Below are 11,668 nucleotides of genomic sequence, written 5' to 3' on the forward strand. Positions count from 1 at the left end.
CCGATTTTGACGGGACTTTTACTGATAGGTAGCTAATGATATAAGGAGTAGGCTTTACTTTGTTTAGAGTAGCTTCGCCCCGCGGCGTCACCCGCGGTACGACGGGACATAACATCGCGGGACTCAGCTATCAATAATAAAATTTAATGTTTCCGAAGCGAAGCGAGGGCGGGTCGCTAGTCATCAATAAGATCAACCGAAAGAGTTACACTGATGCATAATACTTCTCAAGGGCTACTCCGATATCGCCATCGCGCCTTTATACGGCATCAATCAAACACGCCATCCGTTTTAAAGTAAAATAGTCGTAATTACAATGCGATTGAGTTTAATATCTCGTATTTCAAAATGATGCATCGGATGTACGGTTTGGCATAAATCTCAGATATGTTTGTTTTTGGATGTTGCCAGCGACGTTAATTGTCAAATAAACAAAATAGGTATTGAAATGTTAATGTATTATTATCTATATTACGTCAATACCTTGTAATACTCGTGTAATATTTAAAACCTTATTGAATCTAACATCATAGTACATAATAGATACTACGTACAATCAAGAGAGGAGTAAGATAATTTTCTACTTAATTATCGTAAGATTATACATTTGTAACAAAACAAGGCTAAGTACATTCAAATCCCAATAACTTAAATATAATAATCTGAAACACTCAAAGACCATAGGTTTCGAGAATGTAGCATCCTTTGAATATTAATTAAGGTCCCGTATAATTGAATACGAACAAAAACAACACAAAAGTACCTTAGTTGGTTTACTACTTAAGCATATATACATATATCGTCTTTTCGCATTAAAAGTGTACAATTTCCAAAAATATTCGAAATTGAGTTAATATGCGGAATCATTTGGTATTACCAGCATTTTTCCCATAAATACTGTCAAAAGAGCGTAGTTTAGTTTTAGTTTTCATTTTTTAGTTTACCTACATTTTGACTAGATACTATTAACAAAATGAATACATAATATTATCTTACTTTAAAAGACAGATAATTTATCTGGTAATAACTAAAAAAAAAAATGTTGCAATGATGATTAATATTAAAAATATCATATGTCAAACCTTTAAAACACTCTCCTGTAAAATTTAGTAAGTTGTGAGATTATACAGTTTTAGTGCGAGAAGACGATATGTTATTTATGAATACCGATTTAGTTTTTTGCTTACTTGGTGGTCAAGCTCACGGCTAACATCTTGAGACATGAGTTCTATAGTCTCAGTTTTTACGGTACAACGGCTGCCCCGCTCTTCAAGCCGAAACGCATTACTGCTTCACGGCCGAAATAGGGTGGTGGTACTCACTCGTAATCACAAGACGTCCTACCATCAGTAAAGAATGTGCGATGTTTTTTTTTTAATAAGTTTTTGTTTGTAATGAAATTACGTAATGAAACTAAATGCTAAAATAAAATAAACCTTATTATTGAAGTATAAAAGAGGCAAGTCACGGAGTTCCAGGGACTCGCAATTTCCTATCTGACTGACAATTTCCTTGGCTCGCCCGATTTTAATATAAAACGAGAAAAAACATTGCTCGCCGACTTCTGTATCGGCGGCGACCTTAATGTGGATAGCGACATTATTCTTAAGAATTTCAATTTATAAAAAAATATTTTATAATAATTACATTGATGGATTAGAAAATAGTTTTTTGTTGTGATATATTATGACCGCGGCTGCCAAATCTGGAATTCTGGTCTATTTTTTTTTGTAAATTACATAATTAATAAAAATAAAATATTCAACGTCATTGCAAACTGTCTAAGTCGGTTATTTTTTTTAAATATGCATATAGGCAAATACGTTATTTTCATAATTTAAATACATTATAATACATGAACTTCGATTTGCCTTCACTCGATAAAATGAATCGCTAAACGAATAAACTTACCCAACACTTGGGCCAGTGCTCAAAATTTAGCTAAGGCTAATAATTAGCAGAATAATGGCAAAGAGCGGTACTTGTACTAATCTAGTACTAATACATACATTAGTACCACTACTAATTAATACAACACTAATCTATTTCAGAACCATACTTTTACATTCTTTCCTATATACACGTATGATATACTCGTAATATATAATCCAACGCTTGAAGTGTTTACGGAATGTTATTTCAACATTTCCGTTGCTTATAAAATAATTCCGTTGCTTATAATTTTGGTACTGGTGGTAGGACGTCTTGTGAGTTCGCGCGGGTAGGTACCACCGCCCTGCCTATTTCAGCCGTGAAGCAGTAATGCGTTTCGGTTTGAAGGGTGGGGCAGCCGTTGTAACTATACTGAGACCTTAGAACTTGTCTCAAGGTGGGTGGCGCATTTACGTTGTAGATGTCTATGGGCTTCAGTAACCAATTAACACCAGGTGGGCTGTGAGCTCGTCCACCCATCTAAGCAATAAAAAAAAAGAAAATTTGATATAAGTCTCATTAAAATTCCCCTTTGCCGATAATTTCATTAAGCCGATATAACATAAGCTAATTTTCATCAAAATTTTAAATGAGATCAATAAAATAATAATATGTCAAATAAATAAGAATATATTTTAAAAAGATTATCCACAATATTGTCTACGGCATTCTGAAATGGCTTTGGCGAGAGAAAGAAAAGTGGTTCGCGATGGCCGTCTCCCTTCCCCGCCCTCCCTGCCAGCACTCCCGCCCCCTCTCTCGTCCACTGTTATTTTATAACTCTCTGTTTTATTTTCCTTAGCCATTGTATTTTTGTTTGTGCTTCTTTAGACTCAAATCCCTTTGTAGCACGTTACGAAGTATTAAATTATTTTTCTCTTTAGAGAACATTGCATATTGAATTTATTATTGGACGGCTTTGTTGAGTTTAATTTTTATTATATGTAATATACAGAGTAATATTTTTTTTATATTTTATTAAAAAAAATTATTTATTTGGGAAACCAGTAGTACAAACATAAAATATAGTAAAAACAGCTAAATAAAAACCAAACAATGCTAACCTAACATCACACACAAGTAAAAAATGAACAAAGAAAAAAGTTTTTTATTTATTTATTGAAAACGGTAAAAGTATTAGGGCCTATAATAGTTTTTTTCGGTTTTCGCTCCGAGTCGCTAGTTCAAACAAAATTTATATAAGTCAGCACAATATTCAGATGTCGACGGATACGAGAGCATGTAAGCTGTAAACTATTCGAAACGACGGAATTAACGTAATTGAGTCGACTATTATCAAAGCCGGCAATCTGACTTTTGGATAATTATTGGTAAATCAGAAAAACGAATTATTGACTTGGTATTCCATTGGCAATCACAAAACTCTTCGGAACGACATCTTAGATAAATAACAGGTTAACTATTAACCTTTATTTAATGCAGATTTTGAACCGTATTCTTTGAAGGAGACGATTATATTCAAATCAATCTGTATTGACATATCAATAACATTTTTTTGTCCAAATGCACAGATTGCCACCTTTGATAATAGACGACTCAATTGTAACAATAAAAAACTCGAGATTAAATGGTAAAAACAGTTTTGAATTATAACGTGGTCATAGATAGCCATCTTAGAAGACAAGATATTTGACAGATACCTGAATTTCGCTTACGACATTTTCAAGTTAAGCTTGCATATATACAAGTTCTGAATAACAACATTGGGACCGTCGGTCTACCGAGCAATATCGTCCGCTCGGTGGAAGATCTTCCCTTTGTCATATATCTATCTCCACATTAGTGACCCCTACGTGATCTGAACACGCAACCTTCTGATTCCGTCCGTTCTATTGTCCGTGTAAATTAAAACTGCTTCTACTGCCTACCACTGCCGCATTCCACCTTCTCCTGACCAGTCCGTAATGCTATAGACAGAGTGGTCATGGTCATCAATTCTGGGGCTGGTGGCCCATCACAATACGCCGCCACTTCTCTCTGACAGCTGTTTGTTCATATGTTTTATTTCATTTTATCATTTATATATAGCATATACATATATTATCATTCCTCTTCCACCAGGTGCCATAAAAACATGTTTCGTATTGATATGAATACTATTGTTTTTTAATCATCTAAACGCAGACAATCTTAGGGCCCACATGTTAATAAACAACAGCCGTAATCATAAGACATCATAAAACATGTTTACGAACATAATATCTTTTAATTAATAAGGACAAGATAAAAGGTATGTATTAACTGTTGTTGGCAGTTTTACAGTAGTTGTGAATCTCAAACTAGGCAAAAGACTTTTGTCGTAGGTCAATGTTAAGATGGACGATTGTCGACTAGCGCTTTTGTAGTTTAGGAATAATTACAATACTAAATGTTGAAATGACAATTCAGATAGGCTTAATTTAGTTTAAATCAAAGGTGGTGGGGGATTCATGGGCTCACAGATAGGTGCTACCCTACCTATTTCTGTAGTGAAGCAGTAATGCGTTTCAGTTTGAAGGGTAGGGCAACCGTTGTACTGTAAAAACTGAAACTTAGCACTCATCTCAAGGTGGGTAGCGGCATTTACGCTATTAATGCCTATGGACTCAGGTAACCACTTAGAACCAGGTGGACCGCGAGTTTATTTTTTATTTTTTTTATTGCTTAGATGGATGGACGATCTCACAGCCCACCTGGTGTTAAGTGGTTACTGGAGCCCATAATCATCTACAACGTAAATGCGCCACCCACCTTAAGATATAAGTTCTAAAGTCTCAAGTATAGTTACAACGGCTGCCCACCTTTCAAACCGAAATGCATTACTGCTTCACGGCAGAAATAGTCTGGGTGGTGGTACCTACCCGCGCGGACTCACCAGAGGTCCTACCACCAGTAAAGTTCGTCTATCCATCTAAGCAAAAAAATAAATTCTAAGAAAAAAAAAATTCACTGAGTAAAATCTTATCAATTTAGTAGTACAAGAGTATGTGTGGCAAACATAATGTAACTAACCTTATGATATTTCCTAAGCCCTGTGGTCTATCTTTTATATGAGTCTCAATTGACCGTCGCAGTAATTTTGGCTATGCACTGATAACATCTTTGATGTACTATGATCATTATAAGCCCAACGCTATTTACTGTAAAAAAGGTGTGATTGTCAATAGCATTTAAAGTAGGAGCTAAATACGAATTCGTAAACAATTTTTTCTTTGACCAGCATAGCAGGATATAAGTGTTTCTTCTTAGGAAGCAGCTTTTAAGCCTTTGTAAAGATTTCGATTTGTTATGCCTAGTAACAAAACATTCACCGGCTTTTCGACACGCTTTTATTAACATACTCAGTACGAGTATAATAATTAATAATAGTCATACTAATACCAATACTTAGTGTGTAAAGTAATCAATCTTTTAATTTATTTTTCATCGACATAAAAACATCGGATTAACTTGAAAATTTTGGGCATGTTTCAAAGATGAATGATATAGTCATTTTGTTATTTTCGGACCAATATTTTGACCACAATAAACAGGACTAAAAGTTTTTTTTTTTTTAATTATGATATATATTATTACAACTTTTTTTCGTTGGTGTACTCCCAATCATGTTATTAACGTATTATAATACACATATATACCTTTTATATATCCAGCCTTTTTTTCCTCCATCGATGGAGACATCGTAGAGGGAAGCTTATTTCAAAATCGTATGGTGCGTGATACGTGATACCAGGTAGGAAGATGCTACGCCCCGTAGAAGTCTCTACGGACGTAGCATCAGCTACGTAAGAAAGGACTACGAAATTTGCATAACAAAAATAAGTTTCAACAAGTCTCATCATTCGTTTTGTTCACACGTGTAATTTAGGATTTATTTCGATTATAGCCCGTTTAGCCGAAATCACACTATATATGATCTTAAGAGTCTGCCAGAGCTTACAGATATCTCAACAAGAATAAAGGCGGTAATGGTGGTAGGACCGCTTGTGAGTCCGCACGGGTAGGTACCACCGCCCCGCCTATTTCTGCCGAGAAGCAGTAATGCGTTTCGGTTTGAAGGGTGGGACAGCCGTTGTGACTATACTGAGACCTTAGAACTATATCTCAAGGTGTGTGGCGCATTTACGTTGTAGATGTCTATGGGCTCCAGTAACCACTTAACACCAGGTGGGCTGTGAGCTCGTCCACACATTTAATAAATAAATAAAAAAGACAGCTTTGGGCAGTCGAAGTTCCAACTAAATTGTACGACCAAAGCTCGAAGGCTTACGATGAGCCACCTATTAATGTTAAAATAATTCGTAAAACATGTTCTAGATTATCTCACTCGTTATTAAAAAAGAGGGAGAATAGTAAATAGGCGAAGCGAATAATAAACTATAATTCAAAAATACATGATACAAATTATCTTTTAAGAAACCCTTATCTTCTTTACCGATTTCTCACCATTCATTTTTATGAGTAGCTTTAGAATGTTCTCGAACTTCCCATTCGAATAATTCCTAACAGGTAATTGTAAGGGTGTAGCCGGCTCTGAAACTGTAAACCAAATCAGTCGAGTACGTAAGCACATACTATTCCAAACGAAAAGGATATTAATTTTGAAATCACTTATGGATGAGAACCGTTCTCCAAACACAAGCGGAGTGAGTTCACCACTTAACGATAATACATTTGTAAAACAAACCAAAGTACGGTCGCGTACTATTGCCTCTGTGTACAATTTTCATCAAAATTTATTTCAATCCTTTCTAGGGTCGATTGATTTGTATTCTAAAAGATAAGTAATTACGCGCCCACTTGAGGCAGATCCATAAATCCGGGGGGTGGGGGGAGAGGGCATCTCTCCCTTGAAAAAAGGGGGTGTTCTTCTTATATTTAAATATCGAACCCCTTCCGGGTAGGTGCCACGGTTTTTCCAGTAAAAGGGGTAAGTGACAGAACCAGGGAAAAGAAAAAACGTTGAGACGAATTTGTTTGCTAATTTTTTTTTTCATAATTTTTAAACCTTTATAATGAAAGTATATTCCTAAGTATGCAAATATGTTTATTTTTTTTATAAATTACGATCCCAATTATTATTTTTTAGATTTGTTGAAGTAAAAAATTTATTCATCGTATTTATTGACGAAATAAAATTGGGTTATTTAAAAAAAATGTAGAGTATAACCTGAAATTATTAATGTAACGTTTCGAGGTGATTCAGTCCTTAAAAAATATATACAGCTTTTTGTGAAACAAATTTGTTATGTCCAAAATGCAGTGAAGGTTTTCTAACTGATTCATTATATAAGTTTTAATGTTTCAAATGTTTATTTTGGAAACAGTTTTTCTGTAATTTCACGTTTTTTGTGGTTGCAAGCGACAACGACGAAACTAAACAAATAGGTTGTTAGAATAATATTAATAGTATTTAATTATAGAGGGACATATTGTGAGCGCAAAAGGCTAGCCCTCATGTTGAGGGCTTACTTGAGGTTTACTTGAGACCTTAGAACTTATATCTCAAGGTGGATGGCGCATTTACGTTGTGGATGTCTATGAGCTCCAGTAACCACTTAACACCAGGTGTGCTGTGAGCTCGTCCACCCATCTACGCCATAAAAAAAATGTATATTTGTAACCTGAGAATTTCATGCACTTCGCTTCGAAAATCAGGATCGCTTTTATTATAATGCATGATTTTTTTTATTGCATACTTGGGGAGACGAGCTCATAGTCCACCTGGTGTTAAGTGGTTACCGGAGCCCATAGACATCTACAACGTAAATGCCGCCACCCACCTTGAGATATGAGCTCTAAGGTCTCACTATAGTTACATGAGAGGCGTTTCATAAATCTATGAGAGAGCAATTCATTACTTCCTCTTGTGGCGGTAGCCATCATACAACACAAGATATTTGACAGATACCTGAATCTCGCTTACGACATTTTCAAGATAAGCTTGCATATATACAAGTTCCGTACAACAACATTGGGACCGTCGGTCTACCGAGCAATATCACCCAATCGGTGGAAGATCTCTCTGTCGTAAAAATACCGTACGCTAAAAAAAAGGCCTTTTGGATAAAACCTGATTAAAAACTGATTACAAATATATAATATTATTTATGAACTATAAAATAATTTTAGTTCTAACATCTATTCCAGGTTCGCCCCTGTGCTGTCTCAAGATGGACTTAAGAAGCAAAAAGGAAAGAGTCCAAGGGGCGGCGCCACCCCGGGCCCATTGGAATACAGAATAATAATCGCCAAAAGAAACGACGGGGTGGAAAAATATAAATAGCTCAGCGTACCCCCGGACGGCGATATTAAAATTTGTACAAGAAAATACTCGAAAAGCCGTCTTGAAATTTTGTTAAAATAAAATTATATTCATCGTGATTATTCCGGCCGCTTTGTTTAGGTATATACTAAAAGGCTCTTGCCTCTGTTTGGATGTTTGAATTGCCTTTTTCAAAAGCCTCACTACGTCTTTTGAGCTTTTACAAAAATACTTTCGGATCGACAAAAGTTTTGACAAAGACTGAAAAGGTGTAGGTACATTAAGGAGACAGTATTGTTAATTTTAAAATGGCAATGATGAGAACTATAGACAAGAAGAGTCACAAGTCGGAGATACAGTTAAAATTACTATTAAGGCTTTAAACCTTTGAGGTCCAGAGTCTACACGTACTGGACATACATTATGTAGTGTACTCTTACATTAGTCATATAATTGCAAAGTTTATAATCTCAAGTTTTTTATTGTTTTATATTATTCTCGGCATTTCGAATACATTAAAGTTTTAGTTTAATGATCGTAATGAAGTACTTTTAATAACATATATTCAATGAGTTTTTTTTTTAAATAAAACAAACAATCATTTTTTTTTATTGCTAGATGGATGGACGAGCTCATAGCCCACCTGGTGTTAAGTGGTTACTGGAGCCCATAGACATCTACAACGTAAATGCGCCACCCACCTTGAGATATAAGTTCTAAAGTCCATGTATAGTTACAACGGCTGCCACACCCTTCAAACCGAAACTCATTACTGCTTCACGGCAGAAATAGGCAGGGCGGTGGTACCTACCCGCGCGGACTCACAAGAGGTCCTACCACCAGTAAAAAGTATTTATTCATAACGTAATGAAAATGTAAACTTATCAATGCTTACACGTTCGAGGGTTCCTTTTTTTAAAGACATTATTAATGTTTTTAGGTAACAAAAAAATACTCTCATCCTTTTCAATATATTTCGATAAACGATAATATTTACAAAAGTAACAAACACACAAACATTCATGTCACACAAAAAACTCTCTTAAATCTGTTCAAAAAGTACAAGTGATGCATGAAGTCAAGTGAAAGTAAAGTAGCGCGAACCGTAAGAGAAAATCGGCCAAGTTAACACTTTGAACAACTTAAATCGCGTTAAACTTTAGCTTAGCTCTATTGTAGCGTTAGCAGAGAAAATTCATTGGCATAAAATAATATTAATGATTACAATCGAAAGAAAAACAACACGATTGTTGTTACATGAGTTCTGATAGCCCTGTCGAGGATACTAGGCACAATTACTTTAATTATTGTTCCTTTTAAAGGTTGGTAAAATTTGTTAAAATCATTCAGACATTCGAATGTTGAATGAAACTGAATTAAAAGAATCAGTTGCATTCATATGACGTGCAGTATATGCTCCACCCGATGAAAGTAGCTTTCATTGGTTATGGACATCGGCAATGTCAGGGCACAATCGTTTATCGAATCCTACATCCAGCGCGCTCTCTAGGCACGAGAATCTCGCAGAAGGTTTGGCTCTATCCCGAAAAAAAGGGCGCAACAATTGCTGTCGCACTGTGTGTGATATAATTATTAATTTTCAATAAAATTCACGGTAAATTTACATTTATGCACAAAACATATAGTTAGATATAATAAGTAGCACTGACTTCTTTATGTTATCAAAACTTTGCAAACGATAAATTTTCATTACCTATTATATCATAATTTATTTATTTATTTATTTAGACACACCAATAGCAATACACACAAAACATTCAAGCTTAAAATTAACATGTATAAATAATATAATAATAATATATATTAATCACTTCTTCTTAAACTTATTTTGATGGCTGTAATGCTTACGACTTGATATAGAAGATCATTATACATTATTAAAGATTAACTAAACTGTTTGTCCGACGGTACGTAACATCCTATACAAAAATTCAACCACCTGTTGAATCACGTTTGCAATGAATACACATAAGATAATTTTTTTGTTGGAAATCTTTACCACATATTGGATTAAAAAAACATGCGTGAATGCTCTGTATGATCTATAAGTATCTATATATTAATACGTGAAGCAAAAACTTTGTATACCTTTTTAAGAAAATTGCGCGGACGGAGGAGTATGAAATTTTCCACACTTATAGAGAATATAGAGAAGAAGTGCACAATGCTAATTTTTTTTTTAAATAATTCATAAAAGATACATTAAATCAATAAAAAAAACATTACACACACTACATGTAATGTATTTGACGCACACACGCATGCATACCTACTATTTATTGTCAAACTTATGTTCTTGACGTCTGTTGTCAAATTGAGAATAGATTAAATATTGTTTGTCTTTGTTAATATTTTTTATAATGTAGTCTTGGCGAAATTTGTGATTATAGAAGTATAAAATACAATCATAATAGTGTACAAACTTACAATTCCAATTAATTATAGTCGAATTTCGACTACTGCGGGACCTCAAGTATTTATAATTATGTAGCATTCTATGCGAATTAAAATTCAAATATGACTACTTATTATTGTTATAACTTAGTCATTTATTAATAATTATTATTACTTGTTTACTACTATTTGGTTATTTTAAATGATTACTATTTGATGTTAGTTCCACCAATATATATTTTAAAGTTATACTACGCCTTTGCGTAGTACCTACGATCAAAGTTAACACATCTATAAATATACATGCATATATGTAAACTTGTACAATTCTAATAGAAGATAATAGTTTAAAATTCAAAATTCTTGTCTATTACCTTATGTAGTCTGAATGGGACGACTTTTGGCAATGACGTCACAAATTCATTAACTTTCGTGAAATGATTTTTAGATTGCACTGTTAAATCGTTAAATAAATATGATACTGTGCTTTCGCTCATTAGAACGTTACCGTTTTCGTGTTAGCATTTAGGAAAACATGCGAGAATCAATCTATTTTCAATGAAGACGAATAAACAAATTAAACTTGTACAGTTATTTTTATTGATGCAAAAATTCAAGAAAATATGACGTTTAAACACTCATGCTACATGGTGTATTATTTTCACAAAAAATAGTTTTTGTATTCTACTCTGAAGCTGTATGCAATACAAAAAAAAACCAACTAGAAAAAACAACCCCTTAACAACCGACCAATGACAGAGTGCGAAAGAGACAAAAAATTGGCTGGGAGGGTGGTAATTTTTGCCAATACTTAAATGAAGATAGATAGGGCCACCCCGCCCTCGGGGTGTTTTAAGAAAATTTTAACTTTTCTTTATTCAGAACGCCGTAGGACGGGGTAGGGACTAGCCATTTTTCTCTCCGTTCTATTTCGCCGAGCTCAAACAAAAATTTTACTAGGTACTTAGGAATTTATTGAATCCATTATTCAAAATGAATTGCTTTTATGTTTTACTTTAATTATTCTTTTTGCGGCATTACAAATTCATTTTCTAA

The 11,668-nt window shown here is 34.2% G+C and overlaps 1 long non-coding RNA gene across 1 annotated transcript in view; it reads left to right on the forward strand.

Moving 5' to 3' along the window:
* LOC110384771 (uncharacterized) overlaps window positions 1–11,200 on the forward strand; it is a 28,310-nt gene extending 17,110 nt beyond the window's left edge. Inside the window, exon 2 of the long non-coding RNA XR_002430174.3 lies at window positions 8,083–11,200. This is a non-coding gene — a long non-coding RNA (uncharacterized LOC110384771). The remainder of the gene's footprint in view (window positions 1–8,082) is intronic.
* The last annotated feature ends 468 nt before the right edge of the window (window positions 11,201–11,668 follow it).

Source organism: Bombyx mori, chromosome 27, assembly GCF_030269925.1.
Source record: "Bombyx mori chromosome 27, ASM3026992v2".
NCBI classification, from domain to species: Eukaryota; Metazoa; Arthropoda; class Insecta; order Lepidoptera; family Bombycidae; genus Bombyx; species Bombyx mori.